Raw genomic sequence first — 25,418 nt, 5'->3', positions numbered from 1 at the left:
CTGAATCATGGTCAAAGCGTGGAATATATTTATTAATACCATCATTTTGTAAACATGTGCCCAAGAAGTTTGAGGATGGTTTGTACCAGTTTATCAGCATTGTTTAATCAATAACAGTAGATTGATAACTTTTGCCTGTTCTTGGTGAAACCCCCAGAGTGTTACCACTGGGTCTGGTTACATATCAAGAATATGCCTACGTGGCTCTCCTGAACTTCCTGAAGATCTTCTGCATGTAGATGGTGTCAGCTGGAGCATGAGTTGCTGCATGAGGGTATTGAAGACAATGGCCAAGAACAAACTAAGAGGGCAGAAGTCCTGGAATGCATTTCATATAGCCAGCCAAAAAAACTTTAAAAACAAAGCAAAACCAGTACCACTAATCTTAAGAAGATAAACATTGTGAATGATGAAAAAGTTAACAGAGTGAATAAAACTTTTGTAGATATACAAAAGGAACTTGCCCATTTCTCAAAAGGCCTTTCCCTTGAACCTTTGCAGAAACAGCTGATTCCTCAGCAGTGTCATGAAAACGAACCAGTTAATGTTGATGAAATGACAAGATTAATGGCTCAGTTGTAATACACTGGAGATACAGCAGATACCCCCAAAAAGACCAATAAATTAAATGTTTTATACAGTTAAAAGAAAAAAAAAGAATATGCCTATGTGGCCAACAGAATATAAGAAACCCCAGTCAAGATTCAATTATGGATTCCGTGGTTCCAAGGTGTGCTGTGCATACACTGGTAGTTCCTGATTCAAGAGAGAAAACATCCACACACCCCTTATACAAAATCCAAGCCCTTGCTTGGATTTTCAGGATCTCTTGCTTGTGAGGTCTTTGGCTATGATGCATATCCTTACTTTTATGCTGTTTAGTCATTGTATCCTTTACTTGGAGCACACTGCAGATCGGTATGCATTGACATTTTGGGTCTTATCATCTCCTTCAATAATCAGTCCTAGCTACCGCCATTAGTGCATTTACCTGTAACATATTAAGTAATTTATGTGCACAATATTATGAATTTTATTATTTCTAAAAACTTGAATAAGTAACACTGTAGTCAAAAGATATAGATCAGTTTCTCATCTTAGTGTTTGTTTGTGCCCTATTACACCAGATCCCCACTCCAGGCAATAGGGCTTAAAAGGTTCAAGTTCTCTTTTCTGTTCTAGCAAAGCAAAACGGAACATGGTTCCCAAATCTTGTACTTAAGTGCTCTGGGACACTGCCATCCATTCACAGGGGTGTAGAGGAACATTTTACATATTTGAAGGAAACACAGATACCACATGAATTACAACTGTTAAATTGTTTGGCTCTAATTGCTTAATAAGTGGAACTGCTAGACATTTCTTTGGTCTAAGGCACTATGAAGAAATCACAAATACATCAGTAAGTTCTTTGAACTAAAAAAGCTTGAGAAACTGAGAATCACTGTGAAGAGGAAGGCAGCTGTTACCGATACTTGAGTGGTGGGGGCAGTAAATCAGCACAATTACACTGACAGAAAATGACAACAACAATGATAACAATGGCTATAACAGAAGAGTGGTTTTTCTCAAGAATCAAGAAGTTCAAAATAAAGGGTTCATCACTGAAACAGCTGTTCAAGGTGTCATCAGGGATTTAGGCTATCCTGAACCACCATCAGTAGTCTGTCGCTTTCATTTCATGATCACAGTATGGTTGCCACACTCCCAGCATCACATCTGCTATCAAGGAAGGAAAAAAAGCAGAAAAGCTGAAAGGTGAACTGACACAGGCATCCTAACAATTTTGTACAAATTTAAAACATAAAACAAAACAAAACAAGCAAACAAAAAATAAACAAACAAACAAAAAACACTTTTCTTAGAAACTAGTCCAGAAACTTCTTGCATCTCATTGTCCAAAAGAGGGTTACATGGTCATGCTTAACTTCAGGAAAACAAAGGAAATGGAATATTTTTATTTTCTAGACTTTAAAATAGATGAAGACAATTGAAAGATTGAAAAGGGGTCTGTGAATGGCTTTTGAGTGCAAATAATCGGGAAACTTCAAAATCTTAGTATCTGAAAATATTATTCCACCAAAGGCTATAAGAACTTATTTGCTTCTAAATCTGCTGATATGCTGTTGTAAGTTAGCTGCTTTAGTGCAGCATAGGAAAAAGCTACAAAATGTTGTGTTTCTTTTGTTGGGAAGAAAACACCTAAATTCAATGCTAACTGAAATAAATCTTAACCTTTATGTAAAGGTCCTGTGTCCTGTGGTTGTATCTTATATCTTCATGTAAAATCCTGTTGATTTCACCAAATATTTGTGGTAAAAATAGTCTATTGGGGGGGACGGTTAATGTTTGGAGCACTTACTAGAATGCTCTATAAACAATGCCATACTCAATCAGGCAGCCTGCCCTGTCCCACCCTCCTCTATCTTACCGAACAGTCAGACCTCCTGATATAGAAAATATTGATGGAAACTTGTCCTAATGGACATTTAATCAACAACTGGAATTGGCTGTGCTCGCTTTGAGATAACTAATTTAGAAAATACTGACAGCTGTCAGAATTGTGTGGCCAAATTTAATAATAGATAATTAAAATGTTATGAACACACCAAATTTCATAAATACACTTGGATGTTTAATTCATTCTTTGGAAATTAGATGACACCAAGAAGTGAATTCAAGACAGTGCTTGGATTTTATGCATCAAGCTTGATGCCCAACATCTTATGGGGCATTTATTATTTTGCTAGATAAATATCCTTTTAAAGAATTTGGAATAAATAGTGGACATAGGACTCACTGTATCCTAGCAGCACATAGCTGAATAGATCATATAAAAGAGAAAGTGGTAAATAGAGAATGTACCCAATATTTAATGTCATTTTTAATATATCATTAATTTTTTTAACATTTCTAAGATATTTAACTTTAACATGGAATTGAAAGCAATTTAGATATTGAAATGTAATTAATTCTAAAAATCTTAAAGAGATTTTGAAAGTGAACTTAGATTCTAGTGAACTACATAATAATACATGACCCAACTTCCCCACTCATTTATTATAATGTTATTGACCTGGATACTTGCATGAAGTTTCAATTCATTCTGTGTCTTTGGAGTAATTTAAATACAAGCACTGTAATTGAGGCAAATTTTGGGAGGCTCTTAAAGCATATGTCCCATATAATCCTATTTCCAAACTCAGACATACTTGAAGATCTCAACAGTAAACAGTTACTATTGATGCTGAACCCTGACACTTGGTGTCCTAGGAAGAAAAACATATACAGAAATGGAAAATTTATATCAAGAGAAAGACAGAGGTAGCCTGCCATTTCTACCCTCATGGGGTATGAAAAAATAATGGAAACAGAGCTAGATGGAGGAGGTCAAATGCCAAGATCTTTGCCTCCCTACAGTACTTCAGTTGCAGCCAGATAGGAAGAATTCCAAAGTATACAGAAAGGTAGCAGAGAATCTAAAACGTGTTGGCCCAGAGTGAGAGGAATAATGTGGAGATATCAGTATTAGTAAGAGGAGGACAAGTAGATGAGCCTGAGGTAGGAAACTGGTGTTTCATGGCATATTGCCTGCAAGGTCCCTCATGCTCTGGTGAAAGAACAGAAAGTTACTGAAAGGGCCTAGGGACCAGCAGATGCCAGGTTGGAGAAAGGGTAAGGGAACATACCTTTTGGTGGCTGTGTGATATTATGAAAATACTGTCTTGTACAACAGCTCCCTCAGCTAAAGGAATTTCCTGCACTGAAGGGTGTATAAAACCATTGAGACATTGATCCTGATTTACCCCATGTGGTTACATTAGGAGCTGTAGCCTCAAATACTGACCCAATAAAATGTCATGTCATTGGGTCCACTGGAGAGCACATGTCCTTTCTTAAAGGGTTAGAATTAGCTCTATTCTAGAGAAAGGTTGCCACAGAGGATTGCTGGTGTAGGGTTACCAGATTTTCTCATTTTTATTTTATTTTTTTCCTTTAAATTTTTTTATTGTTATGTTAATGACCATACATTACATCATTAGTTTTTGATGTAGTGTTCCATGATTCATTGTTTGTGCATAACACCCAGTGCTCCACGCAGAACATGCCCTCCTTAATACCCATCACCAGGCTAACCCATCCCCCCAACCCCCTCCCCTCCAGAACCCTCAGTTTGTTTCTCAGAGTCCATAGTCTCCCATGGTTCGTCTCCCCCTCCGATTTCCCTCCCTTCATTTTACCCTTCCTACTATCTTCTTCTTCTTTTTTTTTTTTTAACATATAATGTATTATTTGTTTCAGAGGTATAGGTTTGCAATTCAACAGTCTCACACAATTCACACCACTCACCATAGCACATACCCACCCCAATGTCTATCACCCAGCCACCCCAACACTCCCAACCCCCACCACTCCAGCAACCCTCAGTTTATTTCCCGAGATTAAGAATTCCTCATATCAGTGAGGTCACATGATACATGTCTTTCTCTGATTGACTTATTTCACTCAGCATAACACCCTCCAGTTCCATCCACGTCGTTGCAAATGGCAAGATCTCATTCCTTTTGATGGCTGCATAATATTCCATTGTGTATATATACCACATCTCCTTTATCCATTCATCTGTTGATGGACATCTTGGTTCTTTCCACAGTTTGGCTGTGTGGACATTGCTGCTATAAACATTGGGGTGCACGTACCCCTTCGGATCCCTACATTTGTATCTTTGTGGTAAATACCCAGTAGTGCAATTACTGGATCGTATGGTAGCTCTATTTCCAACTTTTTGAGGAACCTCCATACGGTTTTCCAGAGTGGTTGCACCAGCTTGCATTCCCACCAACGGTGTAGGAGGGTTTCCCTTTCTCCGCATCCCCGCCAACATCTGTCGTTTCCTGATTTGTTAATTTTAGCCATTCTAACTGGTGTGATGTGGTATCTCATTGAGGTTTTGATTTGGATTTCCCTGATGCTGAGCGATGTTGAGCACTTTTTCATGTGTCTGTTGGCCATTTGGATGTATTCTTTGGAAAAATTTCTATTCATGCCTTCTGCCGATTTCTTGATTGGATCATTTGTTCTTTGGGTGTTGAGTTTGATAAGTTCTTTATAGATTTTGGACACTAGCCCTTTATCTGATATGTCATTTGCAAATATTTTCTCCCATTCTGTCGGTTGTCTTTTGGTTTTGTGGACTGTTTCTTTTACTGTGCAAAAGATTTTGTCTTGATGAAATCCCAATAGTTCATTTTTGCCCTTTCTTCCCTTGCCTTTGGCAATGTTTCTAGGAAGAGGTTGCTGCCTGTATTCTTCTTTAGGATTTTGATGGACTCCTGTCTTACATTTAGGTCTTTCAACCATTTGGAGTCTATTTTTGTGTGTGGTGTAAGAAAATGGTCCAGTTTCCATCTTCTACATGTGGCTGTCCAATTTTCCCAACACCATTTGTTGAAGAGACTTTTTTCCATTGGACATTCTTTCCTGCTTTGTCAAAGATTAGTTGACCATAGAGTGGAGGGTCCATTTCTGGGCTCTCTATTCTGTTCCATTGATCGATGTGTCTGTTTTTGTGCCAGAAACATACTGTCTTGATGATGACAGCTTTGTAATAGACCTGGAAGTCCGGAATTGTGATGCCGCCAGCTTTGCTTTTCTTTTTCAACACTCCTCTGGCTATTCAGGGGTCTATTCTGATTCCATACAAATATTAGGATTATTTGTTCCATTTCTTTGAAAAAAGTGGATGGTATTTTGATGGGGATTGCATTGAATGTGTAGATTGCTCTAGGTAGCATTGACATCTTCACAATGTTTGTTCTTACAATCCATGAGCATGGAACGTTTTTCCATTTCTTTATGTCTTCCTCAATTTCTTTCATGGGTATTTTATACTTTTCTGAGTACAGATCCTTTGCCTCTTGGTTAGATTTAGTCCTAGGTATCTTATGCTTTTGGGTGCAGTTGTAAATGGGATCGACTCCTTAATTTGTCTCTCTTCTGTCTTGTTGTTGGTGTATAGGAATGCCACTGATTTCTGTGCATTGATTTTATATCCTGCCACTTTACTGAATTCCTGTATGAGTTCTAGCAGTTTTGGAGTGGAGTCTTTCGGGTTTTCCACATAAAGTATCATATCATCTGCAAAGAGTGAGAGTTTGACTTCCTTTTGCTGATTTGGATGCCTTTGATTTCTTTTTGTTGTCTGGTTGCTGTGGCTAGGACTTCTAATACTATGTTAAATAGCAGTGGTGATAGTGGACATCGCTGCCGCATTCCTGACCTTAGGGGGAAAGCTCTCAGCTTCTCCCCACTGAGAATGATATTCGCTGTAGGTTTTTCATAGATGACTTTTATGATATTGAGGTATGTACCCTCTATCCCTATACTCTGAAGAGTTTGGATCAAGAAAGGATGCTGTACTTTGTCAAATGCTTTTTCTGCATCTATTGAGAGGATCATATGATTCTTGTTCTTTCTTTTGTTAATGTATATCACTTTGATTGATTTGCGGATGTTGAACCAACCTTGCAGCCCAGGGATAAATCCCACTTGGTCATGGTGAATAATCCTTTTAATGTACTGTTGGATCCTACTGGCTAGTATTTTGGTGAGAATTTTTGCATCCATGTTCATCAAGGATATTGGTCTGTAATTCACCTTTTTGATGGGGTCCTTGGTTTTGGGATCAAGGTAATGGTGGCCTCATAACATGAGTTTGGAAATTTTCCTTCCATTTCTATTTTTTGGAACAGTTTCAGGAGAATAGGTATTAATTCTTCTTTAAATGTCTGATAGAATTCCCCTGGGAAGCCATCTGACCCTGGGCTTTTGTTTGTTGGGAGTTTTTTGATGACTGCTTCAATTTCCTTAGTGGTTATAGGTCTGTTCAGGTTTTCTATTTCTTCCTGGTTCAATTTTGGTAGTTGATACATCTCTAGGAATGCATCCATTTCTTCCAGGTTATCTAATTTGCTGGTATAGAGTTGCTCATAAAATGTTCTTATAATTGTTTGTATTTCTTTGGTGTTGGTTGTGATCTCTCCTCTTTCATTCATGATTTTGTTGATTTGGGTCATTTCTCTTTTCTTTTTGATCAGTCTGGCCAGGGGTTTATCGATCTTGTTAATTCTTTCAAAGAACCAGCTCCTAGTTTCGTTGATCTGTTCTACTGTTCTTTTGGTTTCTATTTCATTGATTTCTGCTATTATTTCTCTTCTCCTGCTGGGTTTAGGCTTTATTTGCTGTTTTTTCTCTAGCTCCTTTAGGTGTAGGGTTAGGTTGTGTATTTGAGACCTTTCTTGTTTCTTGAGAAAGGCTTGTATTGCTATATACTTTCCTCTTAGGACTGCCTTTGCTATATCACAAAGATTTTGAACAGTTGTGTTTTCATTTTCATTGGTTTCCATGAATTTTTTTAATTCTTCTTTAATTTCCTGGTTGACCCATTCATTCTTTAGTAGGATGCTCTTTAGCCGCCATGTATTTGAGTTCTTACCGACTTTCCTCTGGTGATTGAGTTCTAGTTTCAAAGCATTGTGGTCTGAAAATATGCAGGGAATAATCCCAATCTTTTGGTACCGGTTGAGACCTGATTTGTGACCTAGGATGTGATCTATTCTGCAGAATGTTCCTTGGGCACTAGAGAAGAATGTGTATTCCGTTGCTTTGGGATGGAATGTTCTGAATATGTCTGTGAAGTCTGTTTGGTCCAGTGTGTCATTTAAAGTCCTTATTTCCTTGTTGATCTTTTGCTTAGATGATCTATCCATTTCAGTCAGGGCGATGTTAAGTCCCCCACTATTACTGTATAGTTGTCAATGTGTTTCTTTGCTTTTGTTATTAATTGGCTTATATAATTGGCTGCTGCCATTTAGGGGCATAGATATTTACAATTGTTTGATCTTCTTGTTGGATAGACCCTTTAAGTAGGATATAGTGTCCTTCTTCATCTCTTATTACAGTCTTTGTTTTAAAATCTAATTTGTCTGATATAAGAATTGCCACCCCAGCTTTCTTTTGGTGTCCATTAGCATGGTAAATGGTTTTCCACCCCTTCCCTTTCAATGTGTGGGTGTCTTTGGGTCTAAAATGAGTCTCTTGCTGACAGCATATTGATGGGTCTTGTTTTTTAATCCAATCTGATAGCCTGTGCCTTTTGATTGGGGCATTTAGCTCATTTACATTCAGGGTAACTATTGAAAGATATCAATTTAGTGCCATTGTATTGCCTGTAAGGTGACTGTTACTGTATATTATCTGTGTTCCTTTCTGTCTATGCTGCTTTTAGGCTCTCTCTTTGCTTAGAGGACCCCTTTCAATATTTCTTGGAGGGCTGGTTTTGTGTTTGCAAATTCCTTTAGTTTTTGTTTGTCCTGGAAGCTTTTTATCTCTCCTTCAATTTTCAATGAGAGCCTAGCTGGATATAGTATTCTTGGCTGCATATTTTTCTCGCTTAGTGCTCTGAAGATATCATGCCAGTCCTTTCTGGCCTGCCAGTTGTCTGTGGATAGGTCTGTTGCCAATCAAATGTTTCTACCTTTATAGGTTACATATCTCTTCTCCCAAGCTGCTTTCAAGATTTTCTCTTTGTCTCAGAGACTCGTAAGTTTTACTATTAGATGTCGGGGTGTTGACCTATTTTTACCTATTTTGAGAGGGGTTCTCAGTGCCTCCTGGATTTTGATGCCTGTTTCCTTCCCCACATTAGGGAAGTTCTCTCCTATAATTTGCTCCAATATACCTTCTGCCCCTCTCTCTCTTTCTTCCTTTTCTGGGATCCCAATTATTCTAATGTTGTTTCGTCTTATGGTATCGCTTATCTCTCGAATTCTGCCCTTGTGATCCAGTAGTTGTTTATCTCTCTTTTTCTCAGCGTCTTTATTTTCCATTATTTGGTCTTCTATATCGCTGATTCTCTCTTCTGCCTCATTTATCCTAGCAGTTAGTGCCTCCATTTTTTATTGCACCTCATTAATAGCCTTTTTGATTTCAACTTGGTTAGATTTTAGTTCTTTTATTTCTCCAGGAAGGGTTTCTCTAATAACTTCCATGCTTTTTTCAAGGCCAGCTAGGATCTTTAAAATCATGATTCTGAACTCTAGGTCTGACATCGTACTAATGTCCGTATTGAGTAGTCCCTGGCAGATGGTACTACCTCTTGTTCTTTTTGCTAAGGTGACTTCTTTTGTCTTGTCATTTTGTCCAGAGGAGAATAGATGATGAGAGAACAAAATGCTAACAGGTTAACAACGTCCCCAGAATATATACTGTAAACAAATCAGAAAAGACCTGAAACCAGGGGAAAAGAAAGAAAAAAGAAAGATTAAAAAAAATAAGAAAAAGATAAAAACAAACAAAAACAGAACAAAACAAAAAAACAATATGATCAAATATGATCAGGCTAGTGCATACATCAGTGACACACACTAGATTTTGGGTGTATTTTGGTCTGTTAGAAGAAAGTGCCTCCCAAAATTTTAAAGAAAGAATAGACTTATAAATGTACAAAATAAGGGTTGATACAATGAAGGGATGGAATATGACTGTAAAGATGAAAATTATAAAAGATTTTATAAAAGTAATTGATAAGATAAGAAGTTGTTTGAAAAAAGAAAGAAGAAGATTTTAAAAAGAGAAAAAAAAAAGGGAGAGAATGTGATCAGGCAGGAGACTAGAACAAAGCCATACACTAGTGATTTTGGGTGTATGTTGATCTGTTAGAAGAAACTATATCTCAAAATTTTAAAGAGAGAACAACTTATATATATATATATTCCAAAAATAAGGGTAACTACTATGAAGGGATAGAATATGACACTAAAAATGAAAAATAAAAATGTTTTTTTAAAAAAGGGATTGATAAGATGTTGGTTGAAAAAGGGAAAAACAAAAATTCGAAAATAAAAGCAGTTAAAAAAATTAACTTTGAAAGACTAATGAATCATGGTAACAAAGCCATGAATTCTATGTGCAGCATTTCCCTAGCGCTGGAGTTCTCCCATTCTCCTTGATTGGTAAACTTGGTCTTGGCTGGCTGTTTGTGCTGATCTTCTGGGGGAGTGGCCTGTTGCCGTGGTTCCCAAATGTCTTTGCCAGAGGCGCAATTGCACCGCCCTTGTGGGTCTGGGCTAAGCATTCTGCTCTGGTTTGCCCTCGGGAGTCCTTGTTCCCTGCAAGCTCTCAGTACAGCTTTGGAGGACGAGAGTGTAAATGCCGGCCTCACAATCTCTGCCCGCAGGAGCCTAGAACTCGGGGCCCCGCTCCTCAGTGCGCCCCCAGAGAAAAGCAGTCACTCCCGTGTCCCCAGTCTCTGGCCTCACTCTGTGCTCACCCGGCCTGTGTCCGAGGGTTTCTATCTCTCACACACAATCCGGTGTAGAGTCTCCAAACCCAGCAGATCCTTGCAGTGTGCTCCCGCGCCGCTCCTCCCGGGGGAGGAAGGAGAGTCTCCCCGGCTCTGCCGCTTGTTGGGTCCTTGCTGGAGGAGCAGTGGCCCGACTGTGCCACGAATCACAGTTTATGGCAACCCCGAGCTGAGAGCCCGCGCCTCTGCTCCGTCTCTGCAGCCAGCTTCCCCGCTCCGATACCTGGGAGCTCTGCCACACTCAGGCACCCCCGGTCTTTCTGTGACCCCGTGGGTCCTGAGACCACACTGTCCTGCTAGGTTTCCACCTCCCGCTTAGCCACTGGAGCGATGTCCCTCATCGGAGCTGACTTCTAAAAGTTCCAATTTTGTGCTCCGCAGCTCTATCACTTGCCAGAAGCGGCCGAGGGAGGCCCCTGCTCGCTGTCTATCCTCCCGAATATCACCTTGGATTCACTTCTCCGCACGTCCTACCTTCCAATAAGTGGTCGCTTTTCTGTTCAGAGAGTTGTTGCTATTCTTTTCTTCGATCTCCTGTTGAATTCGTAGGTGTTCAGAATGGTTTGATCCGTATTAAGCTGAATTCCTGAGGCCAGAGGAAATCCAGGTCTCCTACTCCTCCGCCATCTTGCTCTGCCCCCTAGATTTTCTCATTTTTATTTTTTTTAATTTTATTTTTTATTTTCTCATTTTTATTTTTTTTATTTTATTTATTTATTTTTTGATTTTCTCATTTTTAAAGACAAGGCTAAATCTTCATTTTACTGAAATCTTCTATGTGTTTAAATATGATTGAATAATCCAGTTTTGTTTTTCTTAAAGAAGCCAAACAAAACATATGACCCATTAGCCATCAGCTCACTGACATTATAGAATATGCTGGGTTGCTCTTTCACAAATCAACCCTTTACCTATGTGAGGAAAAAAACAAAAAGGACTGCCAAGGTCTAGTTTAATGTGGGCTTTTTTTCTCAGATAGGTAGGGTGTCTGGGATAATACTTTTCTCATATTTTTGTTTTATCTCCTTTTTCAACTACAATTTGGGAATCTTGTGTCTACCCAATCCATGATGAAACAATGTGTTTTTCTACATTACTGATGTAACTTAAGCACCCAGACACTTAATCCAAAGCTATCACGGTCATAAACTAATAAACTTATTTAGATCTGCTTGAGATAATTACTGAAGAAGAGGAACTTGTGTTTCCTTTTTCCTTGTTTGTCTATAATATTTTTGTATTTGTATCTTTGGGATTTTCTTGGTGTCTTTGTTATATATTTTTTTCAGTTTTGAGTACTTTATAGGATATCTTTTTTCCCCTCAAGAAATAAGCATCCTAAATTGATAAGTACACTTCACCTATTATTCATTTAGATGGCAAATATCACAAATCTTCTCGAAGATTTCCAGGCATGCAGGATGACAATGGCCAGTAGTGGGGTGGTTTTACATTTTTTTCACTACAAGAGTGTACATAATATGTGCTTTTTCATTTTTTTTTTGGCTTGAACAAAACATTAATTCAAGACTGTTGAATCGCAGACCTGTACCTCTGAAACAAATAATACATTATATGTTAAAAAAAAAAGATAGCAGGAAGGGAAAAATAAAGGGGGGGAAATCAGAAGGGGAGAAGAACCACGAAAGACTATGGACTTTGAGAAACAAACTGAGGGTTCTAGAGGGGAGGCGGGTGGGGGGTGGGTTAGCCTGGTGATGGGTATTAAAGAGGGCACATTCTGCGTGGAGCACTGGGTGTTATACACAAACAATGAATCATGGAACACTACATCAAAAATTAATGATGTAATGTATGGTGATTAACATAACAATAAAATTTAAAAAAAGTAATCTTATAAACAAATACAAACAAAAGTAGGAACCACATGTTAAGTATGCTACTGTGGCTGTTCCTCTCCTTTTATTCACACTTAGAAATTCTTGATACTATCTTATATCTTTTTGATACAACCTTGGGCTCAATAATAAAATATAAAATCTTTAGGATTAGGAATTAACAACAACAACAAAAACCCTCAAAGTCATTTTGGTAACTATGAACTTACAAAGTAGTGACCCATGAACTGTTCAGATCTAAATACAGGTCCAGGGAATTGATGGTCAGGTTCTAGTGCCCACAATGGGGAAGTGGAAAAAAAAAAAGGCATGGAATTGGAATTATTCAAGATGACACAAAATTTACTGTAATCATTATAGTATTTAGCTATTTAAAAACAGCAAGTGTAATAATGACTACTTAAAATAGTAAATGTAATATGTGATTAGATTTAAATAAATGGAGAATTAAAATGATGGTATACAATGCAGTTGGGAAAAATAGAAATAAAGAGCTCTTAAGGTCCTTGTTATAGGTGGAAAGAGGTTAAAATCATCTATTAATATTAGACCTTTTTAAGGATGTATACTATACTCTCTAGGAAAAAAAAAACCTCAAAACAAGAAGTGTAAAGATGTAACTGACACTCAAAAAGAGAGGAAAAATATTTTTCAATATTTAATCATTTCAGAGGAGGCAAAAAATAGAGGAAATTTGACAAAGTAGGAAGATATTATATATGAATAAAAATTAGATATAATCCCATTACATGCAAAAAGGACTATTGCCCCCTTTAATACACAAACAAAATTATTAAGACTGGATAGAAAACTAAAGCTGTTTATATGCTGTTCCAAACACAGACTTAGTGACCTGGAATTTAGATGTGGGGGAATGACTCCCTATATGGCTGTTAATGAAATAGAAAATATAGAAAACAAATAAAGATGCATGGGTGGCAGAGTGAAAAAGCACACCTGTTGTTTAATAGGCTCACTGAGAAGTGAGAATGGATATTTCTTTACTTCTGGTGTCTAGTATACTGTCTCACTTTTAAGTACTCTTTGACCTTGTAGAGCTTATAAGGCAGAATGAAACTCATGTTATGATAGGAGTATAAATTAAAGTGATGTGAGAACAGAGAGGAGAAAATAATTCCTTCCGAATGGGATCATGGAAACAAGACAACCAGGGAAATAGCATGCGACACAAATGGGAAGGATTACAACGGGGGCACAAGCCCTCAGGGAATGGCATGCGCAAGACACGAGAGAGATACCATGGTTGGCAGACGCCGAGGAGCTCTGTTTGGACAGATTAGAGAGCGAAAGGAGAGATGTGGTGAAGGACTGAGCATGACGGACAATGCAGCCTGGGTTGGGCCTGTGTGAAGCGCTGCAGAGTTATATGCTTATCAATGGAATCTGGATTTTTTTCTAAAAGCAAAAAAGATCCAGTGAGTTTATTTGTTTATTCGTTTGTTTAAGCAGTAAGTAGTTATGATCAGACCTATGCTTTGGAAAGGTCAGTCTTGCCAGAGTGTATTGGATGTATTAAAAGGAGCCACTGCAGGCAAGGAGATCACCTACAAAGTCAAGACAATAGTCAGGATGACAAGAAAATACACCTTTATTGTTTTGATGTTTTGTGTATATCCTAAGGAGTGGAGTGTGTGTGTGTGTGTGTGTGTGTGTGTGTGTAAATAGAAAAGATGATAGTGTATATGCAACACTGTTTTTAAATTTATGGAATTATTCCAGCTATGGTACCATATAATTAACTTTGAAAACTCAGCACTACTGCTTTTTAGCTATGTAGTCTTGGAAAGTTATTTTAAAGTTTAAATACATGGATATCAACTGTCTCATTTTACCTCATCTTTAAAATGCATGATTGCTGTGAGAATTAAATGAAATTAATTAAACAGCATTGCATATATAGAAAGCTCTAATTACAGTGTTTAGTATATATAGAAAATAATTATTGAATAATAGAATGAAAGGCTGGAAAGTCACATCCATATTTTCCCATTTGCTTTAAACTTTCCCAGAACGTTTTGCTGTCGGGTAATGGCCTTATCCTCCCAGCCATGGCTCAGAATTGAGCATGTTACAACTTTCATGTAACTTAGGGGCTCACACATCTGTGTAGTACTATACATTGTTTTAATCATGGGCTTTTGAAAGATGTTCTTTCAGGGCACCTGGATGGCTCAGTCAGTTAAACATCTACCTTCAGCTCAGGTCATGATCCCAGAGTCTGGGAATCAAGTCCCACACTGGGCTCCCTGCTCAGCAGAGAGTCTGTTTCTCCCTTTTCCCTTCACCCTGCTTGTGCTTGTGCTCTCTCTCATTCTCTCTCTCTCAAATAAATAAATAAAATCTAAAAAAAAAAAAAAAAAAAAGATGTTCTTTCTTCCTCTGGTACCATAGAGCTAATCATGTTACTTTGTACAGTATTGTTCACAAGGTTGATGTCATTTTCAGAAAACTCTGACCTCTTAGTTAACAAGAAATCTAATTTGAGTCAACAATTCACAGCTATCAGGCTGCATAAATGTAAGCAAAGTATCCAGAACATAAAAGAGTCCTCTCTATTAGACAAAACACAGGGGAGTACAACTTCAGTTCTGAGCCTTACTGTCCTACATTGTCTGCACAGTTAGTCTTGAACAAAGAATATTAGATTTTTTTTGTATTGTTAAACACCCCGAACTAGGATCACTGGGTTGATATAAGGATATAATTTGATCCTGATATTAGATAGAATTTTCTAATGACTAAAGCTTCCAGACAACAGAAGCATTAGTATTTAATGATTTCTCTGCCAGTGGACTCTGTTCAGATATAATCTGGCCCACTACTTAGGATGGGGACTGAGGCAATATCAACCACTCTAAGGCCACCCATTTTTAGTCCTTTGATCTTCAGCAAAACCCTTCTCCCTCCTCCTCTTTGCAGATGTAGTTTTGAGTATTTAAACAGAAAAATAATTTCATGTTGATTAGATTCTAATGAAATTAGCATTACATCAGTGATTACTATTGTCAAGTATCATTGTAGAAACTTTTACACTTATATATTTTAATACTTATACCAACACTGAAAGATATTATTTTTGTAATTTTACAATTTCTCAATGACTACAAACAGATATACTGTTGAAGGAAAAAAATTACAAAATATAATGTGAAGTGTGTTACAAATTATGAAAACAGTGATTCTCCTCACCTCCTCACTTATGGTACAAGCTACATATAAGTACATCAAACACATAAAAATGATCAGAATACTACACACTAAAATGATCATTGTGGTCAGAGCTGGGTTATGGATTATCAAAGCTTCTTAATTTCTTTCTTAGATACTTCAGATTTTCTAAACCATCTACAAAGATAAGCATGACTTTCATATTCAGGCATTAATATTTATATAGCTATTTAGAAAAATAAAAAACTCAAGATGACATAGAGAATAAGCAGTAGAATCTGGCGATGTTTCCTGATGTAGAAGCAGTTGAGAGAAGGGAGTTCACTCTTACCTAAGTCCAGAATTTTGAGCTGTTCTTTGTCCCACTATTTTTTTCCAGGCAAGTTTCACTGCCATTGATTTGAGGAAGGGAGAAAGAAGAATGGCCCATTCACTTAATGATGACAAATAGCAGCTTTGGTCCTTACCTGAGAGGCTGTGGTAACCTGGACCTGCCTTTTGTGTGTGCCCATGGGCAGCAGCAGGAATTCGGTGTGGTAGCTGGAACCTGGCTGGGCTTCAATTTGGCGTGTGTCTAACATTGTTTGGGGAATACTTTGTGCCTGCTGAGGCACACTCCTCTCCCAGGGACTAGAGCTAAGAAAACAAAAGCTCCTAGTGCCAAGGCTACTGGTCTTATCTGTAAATCACTTATCCCTTTTTCCTGTCTCCTCAAGGGTGCTTAGACCTTAGCCCAGAGCTTGAGCAGGCACAACTCATCAATTTTTCACTGACAAATTAAGAGACCAAGTAGATTTAGCTTCACTAATTGCTGAAACTGTGTCAGGTCTTATATTTGAGTATCTTTTTGACCTACTGGTGACTAGTACTATCAAGAATATGGGTATGTGTGTGTGTACATATATTTGCAACTATATGTACATGATCATTAATCAAAAATATGAATATAGGAGATTAATTTTACTTGTAGTTTTTTGAAATCATAGTTCCAACCTTAGCTGATTTAATCCTTTCATGTCTGTGCATGCTAGGGTGAAAATATTGAAACAGAAAAGAGGACAATAGGACCTTGTTTCTCACATTCATTTTTAGTCAAGAAGACCATTACTGATTGTCTAGCTCTACCTGCACGTTTATAGAGGTGAAAATGAAGACTACAGGGTCTTCAGAGAACCCCTCAAGGTCAGAAGCTAGTTCACTGCAGGATTAGACTAAAACCTTAGTCTCCCAACTTTGATTCAGTAGTGTTTTCACCAAGTCTCTCAGGAATGGCTATCATGGCATCCAAGAAGCAGGTGGAAAATATAATTTATATATCTCTCATTATAATAATAATTACCGTAGGGTAAATGACTGAGAATCTTAAGAGGGATTATCTTTGTGACATGAGATTCATGGTGATTTTATTATCTGTGATGCTATCTGAAATTTCTAAAATTTCTACTTAAATATCTGTTACCTTAAAGATATGTATTTTAACATATATATTAGCCACTGTGTTCTGAGTGCTCTGCTAGGCACTTCTCCCTTCAGTTTTGTCATTTAGTTCTTACAGCCCATCTTGAGAATAGGTTCTTATAAATGTCTGTTGAATATAATAGAATCCAAAATTAACAGTGCCCAGAGGTTACTCTAAAAAGGCACCTTTTTTCCTCTTAGAATCCTTCTTGGGATACCTGTCTGACTTCAAGCCCAATGTTATCCTAGTAACAGTGAGTGATTCCAGATCAGGCTTTAATGTTTTCCTAAGAAGCCACTTAACAATCTGAAGAGGAAGGTTTCTATTGTGAGTAAGTCAGGCTGCTCCCAGGTCACTGACCAGGAACAGTTACCCCACAGGTCAACAGACAGGCAGCTGAGTCGGTTGCTTTTAAAATCTGTGCAAATAAACAAAGACTTAAAATGACCAATTATATCCATACCCATTAAATATTAAACATTAAAGACTCCAAAATGAATAGCTGAAGCAGAGGAATTTTGTTCTGTGCTTCAAGCCTCCTTGTACTTATTATGATGCCCCCATCCTCCCTGGCTTGCTGTCTGACACAGGGCCCAAGGTTGTAATTTAAACAACAGTAGAACTCCACTATGCTTTGTGGGGCCCTGAGCATGCTGCCAATGTTAATAACTAACCACACAGATTGAGACCTTTAGAGGTAATTGTCTTTGTTTTGTCTAGGATAGGAAGGACCAGTACTCCCTGTGTTTGGTTCTGCTCAAGCTCATGCTTTGCATTGGGCACTTCTGTCTCTAGCAATACATGTGCCTTCCTTATTTCCTTTAGGTAAAAGTCAGATGCCTCTGTTGAATACCTTTTTGAAGTTGAATAAGATTTATGGACACCTGAAAGAAGGACATTTCTCTTCCAGAATTTGCATCCATGGCTTTCAGGATCCTTAAACTTGAACGCACATGTAAGTTCCCATCTTGTCTCTTGGTCTGATGCTCGGCTTTTATAGCCTTTGGGTCCAGAAACAGATATGATCATAGGCACTGAGAAATAAAAAAAAAAAAAAAAAGAAGGAGAAGAAGCAGTCCAGAGACACATGAGATCATTCTCCAAGTACCACGTTCTGTTTCCTCCAGCTAGAGTGAGTTCAATGAGGATTTGGTCCATGTTCTCAGAGTTGAGCTTGAGCGAGGAAGGCTGCTGGTGAACGCTACAAAAGTCTTCCCTGCACCTGATCCCTGAAGACCCCAGCGTCCTTTTAGATCTTGAGTAGACTTCAAAATTCAATAAAATTCCAACTCTGCCCCCAACCAGTTCAAGTATAATGTCAGGGTCAGCAGCCACTGTGGTCATGGCTGCCTGGAGTCAGAGACTATAAGAGTTGCTCCTGGTTTGGAATCAAATTTAGTTGTCCCCCAGACTATGTGGGGTAGTTTGTGGAAATTAAAAGGAGATGACTCCTTTATTTATATATCTCTCATTATAATAATAATTACCGTAGGGTAAATGACTGAGAATCTTAAGAGGGATTATCTTTGTGACATGAGATTGATGGTGATTTTATTATCTGTGATGCTATCTGAAATTTCTAAAATTTCTACTTAAATATCTGTTACCTTAAAGATATGTATTTTAACATATATATTAGCCACTGTGTTCTGAGTGCTCTGCTAGGCACTCAAGTACCTAACTGGTGACTAGTACTATCAAGGCTACTGGTCTTATCTGTAAATCACTTATCCCTTTTTCCTGGTACTATCCCTTGCTCCTGGTTTGGAATCAAATTTAGTTGTCTAGTACTACCCAACACCTATGTGGGTGGCCAACATTTGCCAGTCTCTGGACCCTGTTTTCAACTTTACTGGCCTTTCTTTATTTCATGCAGTTCAGCTTATCCTTCTCTGCTGCCTCTCTCCTATGGATATCCAAGTACTCTCTGGATATTTCACCACTGACACAACTTATGATCCATGTTCATGCTCTATGTTTGTAAGCCAAGGGTAGGTATTTGGTCATCAGACTGTATCTTTTTATGATGTTAATATTCAATAATCAGAATCATTTTTGGAGTCTAGATACAAAGATCTACAAAGCCAGGACAACACCTGGTACTATAAAACCAAAACAAAGAAAATACCTTTTGGTAATTTAATATATTTGGCATCTTTGTGATGTCAAAAGGAAATCTTTGTTGTTTCTACTGTGGTTATCAGTTTTCTCATCTGTGAAAGAAAACACCTAGACTCACTATTCTCTAGAGTCCTAAGCACAAATCCTCTCAAAACCTTCATTTTCAAAAGGACAAAAAGCGTATTAACAGGTAATTTTTAAAGCAGAGTGTGAAATTGTGGCCTGAGAGAATGGAATAAAGAGCTTCCTCTAGACTGTTCTGTGGGTCCTATCTGTGTGGACATGGGATAAGGGCAGAGGACAAAGCTATATTGACCATGTGTAGATCCTCTCATAGAATTTTTTATCACTCTGTGGTGAAACTACTTCTTCCCAGGGGAGGATAGGCTCCTTATCTGAGACACCACCCATCCTTGTTGAACACAGCAGTCAAGGGAATGAGAATATTATCCTTGGAGGGAGGGATCATCTGTTTTTTTTCCCAAATGACAAGGAAACTTATTAATAATATTTATACTCCATAAGACATCATAGCTTCATAGCTGTAATCCCTGCCTGAAATGGTATCAAAGCTCAGACTGAGTTGTGTCCTGAAAGCTGTAATTTCAGCTTTATATTCAGCTTCAGAATAATCCGATTTCAATAGCTAACCGTGACTACTAAAACATGTCACTTTATGTGTTTGGCCTTTCACTAACATTTTCACATCAATTTCAATCACACTTTATTCCCAGAATAGCACCCCAAGACAGGGTGGAGAGATTTAATAAGGAATCAGAACCTCATGAAAAAGAAGGCACTTGCTAAAGTTCACACAGCTAAAATCCAGGGGTTTTTTTGACTCCAGATGAGTGCTTTTTCTTCAGTCTCAAATACAGAGCCATTTTATGTTATTCCTGATGTCAGAGTACTATCAACACCCAGTATTTATTGATTATATATATAAGCAATATATCAATTTGCAGTATATGTTATACTGCAAATCCATATACTGTAATCCATTATGTATTTGTAATGGCACACACAAAAGCAAAGATATCACCGTCTCTATAATCCAAGTCACACAGGCACATCTCTAATAAAGGGGATGGTTTTTCCACAGTGGTTTTTGCTCGAGTTTCCTAATATCATTATGTCAGCAAAAATCTGCCCATAGTGAGGACTAAACAGGTTTTTCCACAGAAGTCTCAATCTTTGTGCAAGCATGCTGTTGGTTCCAAATTACTGCCAGAAGATGGCGCTGTGCATTAGCAAACATCCTGCTTGGGACATCAAGGGGGAAAGGTGAATGAGACAAATACTGTCTGAGCGGAAAACGTTGATTAGTTGATGCAGGAAAAAGGCACATTTGTGTGATATAGAAAAAGGGTACAAAAATGTAAGTTAACTTTTATTTATTTATTTATTTATTTATTTATTTATTTATTTATTTATTTTTTAAAGATTTTATTTATTTGACAGAGAGAAAGACACCCAGAGAGAGGGAACACAAGCAGGGGCAGTGGCAGAGGGATTAGCAGGCTTCCCACGGAGCAGGGAGCCTGATGCGGGGCTCGATTCCAGGACGCTGGGACCATGACCTGAGCCCAAGGCAGACGGTTAACGACTGAGCCACCCAGCGCCTCACAAGTTAGCTTTTAAATAAGGCATTTGAAACAACTCCTATTTAGCTTTTATCTATTAGAAGAGTGCTGGTGAGTGAAGTCAAATAGAAATTCTATTCACCCCATTGGAGAGACGTTCACTAATACAGGAGAATGTTTGAAAGCTGTTGACATCAATCTAGCTCTTGAAATGTTAAATAATTGTCCAGTTATTTCCCAATATGAGAACTTTCTTCTCGTCCTCTCATTTTCCTCATTCCTCTATTCTGTTCCTCATGCATAGAAAACCTTTATTTCTATTATTTAAGGACCAGATCTACGTCATATTTTTCTTGAAATTATATCTGATACGAGTGATAGCTCAAAGGATTCTATTTGTTTTATCTCAACATTCCTAGCACTTGGCTTTTGTTCAAAAAATGCTTATTTAATGTTTTTAAATAATTGATCAGTAAATCATACTATGACCTAGGGGTAGAGTTTTTTATACACACGTTCAATCACCTTTTTAAAAAATATATTTATTGAGGGCGCCTGGGTGGCTCAGATGGTTAAGCGTCTGCCTTTGGCTCAGGTCATGATCCCAGCTTCCTGGGACTGAGTCCCGCATCAGACTCCCTGCTCAGTGCAGAGCCTGCTTCTCCCTCTCCTTTTGCCATTCCCTCTGCTTGTGCTCTTCTGTCTATCTCTCTGTCAAATAAATAAATAAAATCTTCAAAAAATATATATATATTTATTGAGTACTTGTTAGGCTCTTGGTCACAGAGCTTATGATCTAGAACAGGAAATAAGAGGCAGTTAAGTGATTAAAATCTGGTGTGGTAGGTATACTATCATGGGAGGACTGGGTCCTGTGGAAGATGGTTTTAGGAGTTAGGAGAAACTTTCCAAAAGAGATGAAGTCTAATTTTGTATCTGAATGATGAGTAAAGAATTGCTATCTCTTAAGAATGTTCCAGGAAAAGAGGACCGCATTTGAAAAAGGCACTGGATATGCGAGTGACTTAAAAAAAAAAAAATTCATTTCGCTTGGAAAATAGTGCAATGGGGAATGTCAAAAGATAAGGTTGGAAATTTAGGTCCTGGTAGGTCTTGAAATTTTGTGTAAGAAAAAAAGAAACCCATTATAAAAATTCATGCAGAAGAATGATGTGATTAGATTTGTATTTTTCAGTTATTCTGGCTGAAGTATGGAAACTAAATTGTGTTTGGTATAGGTGTGGTAGGTGGTAGAAAGGAGCATGGTGCCATACTGGAAGATAGACCAGCTAGGGAGCTGTTGCAAAACTCATGTGAAATGCTGCAGCTGCTGCTGGGATGAAGGACAGACAGGGATAAAGGGCTCGGCCAGCAAAAAAGCTTTATGGGGGGATGCCAACCTAAAAGGGTAAATAAAATATCACCAGGGTAACAAAACATTGCTGGAAATGTAAGAAAATATGGAAATTTATAATTATCAAAGCTCTTCCCTGGGAGAATGCAGTATATTTTGGGGAAGAATACTTTAATGAGCAGCTTAGGATGATGATAGAGATCCTCAGACAACAAACTCAAGTGACCACAGATGAAAGGCAACATGCCACTTGAGGATGGTAAGTCTCAGCTGCTAAGGTTTTGTTTTGCTGACCTGTATGTGAGTTTGGAATCAGAGATGAGAATTCAGGAAAATAAAAGAAAGGTAGAGCCCTAGCTCCAGTGGTCCTATTTCTCTACTCTCCCCTTTACAAATAATTATTGAAGAGATATATAAAAAATGCCTATCTGGAGGCACAACAAATAATTAGCCTCCATCAAGGGTCCCTCAGTGCTCCACTGAGACTGAGTAGTGTTAGAGGGATTAAAGAGAAGTAGATGGCATCAAAATATGTTTACAGGGTAGAAATCATAGTTCTCTATAACTATTTGGATGTAAGGATAAGAGAGAAAAAAGAGTCAATTATGATAATGTCCACGATTTAGACCTGGGAAACTGCATGATGCCATTCTCTGTGATGAGAGAGAGAAAAGGGCCATTTGAGGTGGAATGGGGAGAGAGTAGATGAAGAATTCAGTTTTGCATTTCTAATATTTGAAGTATGCGTGACACTGAAGTAGACAGATCAAGTAAACAAGTAAGTATCAAGCTTAAGAAAGGGATTTAGTTCAAAGATATGTGTTTGGTAATTAAAAACATGGGAATGGATTATTTCACAAGGGAGAATGTGTAGAATGACATACAGCAGAGGATATGTGGATGAGCATATACAGAAATCAAACTGTTAACACTGAATTAAGAGCTGTATTAAGTTTTAAACCTAAGAAACGGATGTATCATGTTTGTGAGTATGTGTGTAGATAGATATAATTTTTCAATAGTTAGATGCTAGGTCACAAGGCATAACTTAGTAAATTATCATATCAGAAATTTGGGGGGTTAAATTCTCTATGCAATGAAATAAACAATGAGTTCAGGATTCTCCGCCAGGTAGGATCTATGGTAAAACACTACAAGACTGCAAGATCTAAAAATTGTAAGACTTTGAGAACTTTAGACTTTAATATTTCTAAAACTTGAGACTGTCAGATATCAAGACTGCAAGTCTATGAGATTAGGAAACTGAGACTGGATCCTGAAGGAACCTACAAGGCTCTGAGATTGCAAGTCTTTTAAAACTGCAGGATTTTGCAACTACAAAACTGAAAGATTGCAACATGCTTTCTACTTTCCAGTGCCACCTCTAGCTTTTCCTTGCTTAGCAAATTCCCTATGTAAGAGAATAACTTAGCAGAGAGGATTATCTTTGTTTTGGGGGCTCTTCCAGAATAAATTCTGGCATACCCGAGGGTGGGTTAATCAAAAGCTTGGCTGAATTCCCTTCATCTACAAGACTGTCCTGTGGCAGGTTAGCTTCTTTGCCCAACCTCTTGCCTCCAGTTTAACTCCAAGTGTGAAAACATCCCCTCTCTTGAGATCATCCTTCTTGAATTTATTTTTATATTTTTAAAATATTTGGGTCCATTGCTTTTCAATGAATTTGAAGAAAAATTTGGGTTGCTCTTACTTATCTGGGGATTTCATACTCTTTCAGTGAGAGTGAAGGGTTTTCACATCTTGTACTTTCATAGTGCTGCTGTCTTGCAGTTTCCAAAGGCTCATCAAGGTCTTACATCCTGAAGCTCTAGCATTATTATAGTTCCATAATCTCAAGGTCTTTCATTTTTGAAGCTTACCATCTTGCAGTATTTATTCACAGTCCCGAGCAAACTTTCAAATAATTCATTGAATATGATTAAAACCAGATTGTACACAACAGAAGAAACCAAACTTTCAAAGCAATTAAAGACAAAGTTGAAATGAATCTAACTAAAGTTGCAACTAAGGAAACTTCTAATAACATAAAAACTTTGGCCTTTTTGTGACCTAAAAAGTTGAGGTCTGGGCTGAAAAGAGAGAACTTCCTCAATGTCTGGAGATCTAACTCCAAGCCCTGGTAGAGGGTTTAAGGTCACAACACAACACAACTCCATAAACAGTTCAGCTTCTGCTTTAAATAATAAACTGATCAGTCTTAGTCTAACTACCTAAGAGAGGAAAGTGCATTACCTTTTGGAGAGGTATATATATTCTATATCTGTCTTTTCTTTTGCACACAATATCAGCATAGAAATTACAAAACTTGTGAATAAACAGGAGAATATGACCCATGACACGAGAGTATTCAGTAAATTAAAAGAGAACAACAGACAATCTATATGTTGGAATTATTAATAAGAACTTCAAAATAACCTTGATAAATATCTTAAAGAATCTACAGGAAAAGATAAGATGAGTGAAGAAATGAGAGAAGTCTCTAAGGAAAGACTTGAAAACATTACAAAAGAAAAAATGGGAAACCTAGAAATGATGAATACAATATCTGTAATTTTTTTGAAAAATAATTGAATATGATTAAGAGCAAATTGGACACAATGGAAGAAAGTATCAGTGAACTTGAAGATGAATCAATAGTAACCATCCAATCTGAAGTACACAGAGAAAGAAATTATAGAAGAAAATGGACAAAGTCTCAATGACCTCTTAGAAACTATAAATTAGTCAAGCATATGTCCATTCCATATAAATGGAATGCCATAAGGAGAGGACAGAGAACTTGAGATAGAACAATATTTGAAGAAATAATGGATAACAGTTTTCAAATGTAATCAAGCAAGCAATCTTCAGATCCAGGCAGCTCCAAAAACTCCCAGGACAATGAGTATATTATTTTAACAGAAAAAACTACACCGCAGCATTTCACAGGCAAACTGCTAAAAAACAAACTTTTATAAAAATAACATTTAAAAGCAACTAGTGAAAAAAGACATCCATACAGTGGAACATGAGAATGAGAAATTCTCATCAGAAACAATGGAAGTCAGAGACAGTGAGAAAAGTCTTTAAAATGATGAAAGGAAAAACAAACTGTCAAAATAGAACTTTAGGTACAACAAAAATGTTTTTCAAAAATGAAAGGCATAAACACATTTCATATAAAGCTTAGAGAATACGCTGCATTGAAATTCACACACACAAAAAAAAACTTAAAAAGAAATTCTTCAGGATGAAGAGAAACCATACCAAGTGAAAGCCTAGATCTGTAGAAACATATAAAAATAATCAGAAAGGGTACTTATAGTACAAATGCAAGTGCAATATATGAAAAAGAAGCAGTAAAAACTATTGACTAAATGCTGTATTATTCAGTAAAGACTTTAGCAAGAATGACTTACAGTAATTCTTAGTTTTTGTATATTTCATTTTCATGCAAACATTTATTCAAATATACTACTATTTTATAGAAACA

At 37.5% G+C, this 25,418-nt stretch overlaps 1 pseudogene; it reads left to right on the top strand.

The window, feature by feature from the left end:
- Positions 1 to 268: 268 nt before the first annotated feature.
- Positions 269 to 582, top strand: LOC114203710 (ribosomal biogenesis factor pseudogene; annotated as a pseudogene).
- Positions 583 to 25,418: the final 24,836 nt, after the last annotated feature.

Source organism: Eumetopias jubatus, unplaced genomic scaffold (assembly GCF_037043125.1).
Source record: "Eumetopias jubatus isolate StellerSeaLion01/CBP00866 unplaced genomic scaffold, mEumJub1_p1.0 scaffold_1, whole genome shotgun sequence".
NCBI classification, from domain to species: domain Eukaryota; kingdom Metazoa; phylum Chordata; class Mammalia; order Carnivora; family Otariidae; genus Eumetopias; species Eumetopias jubatus.
The sequence above is the reverse complement of the archived record's forward strand: the minus strand, read 5'-3'. Positions and strand labels throughout refer to the sequence as shown.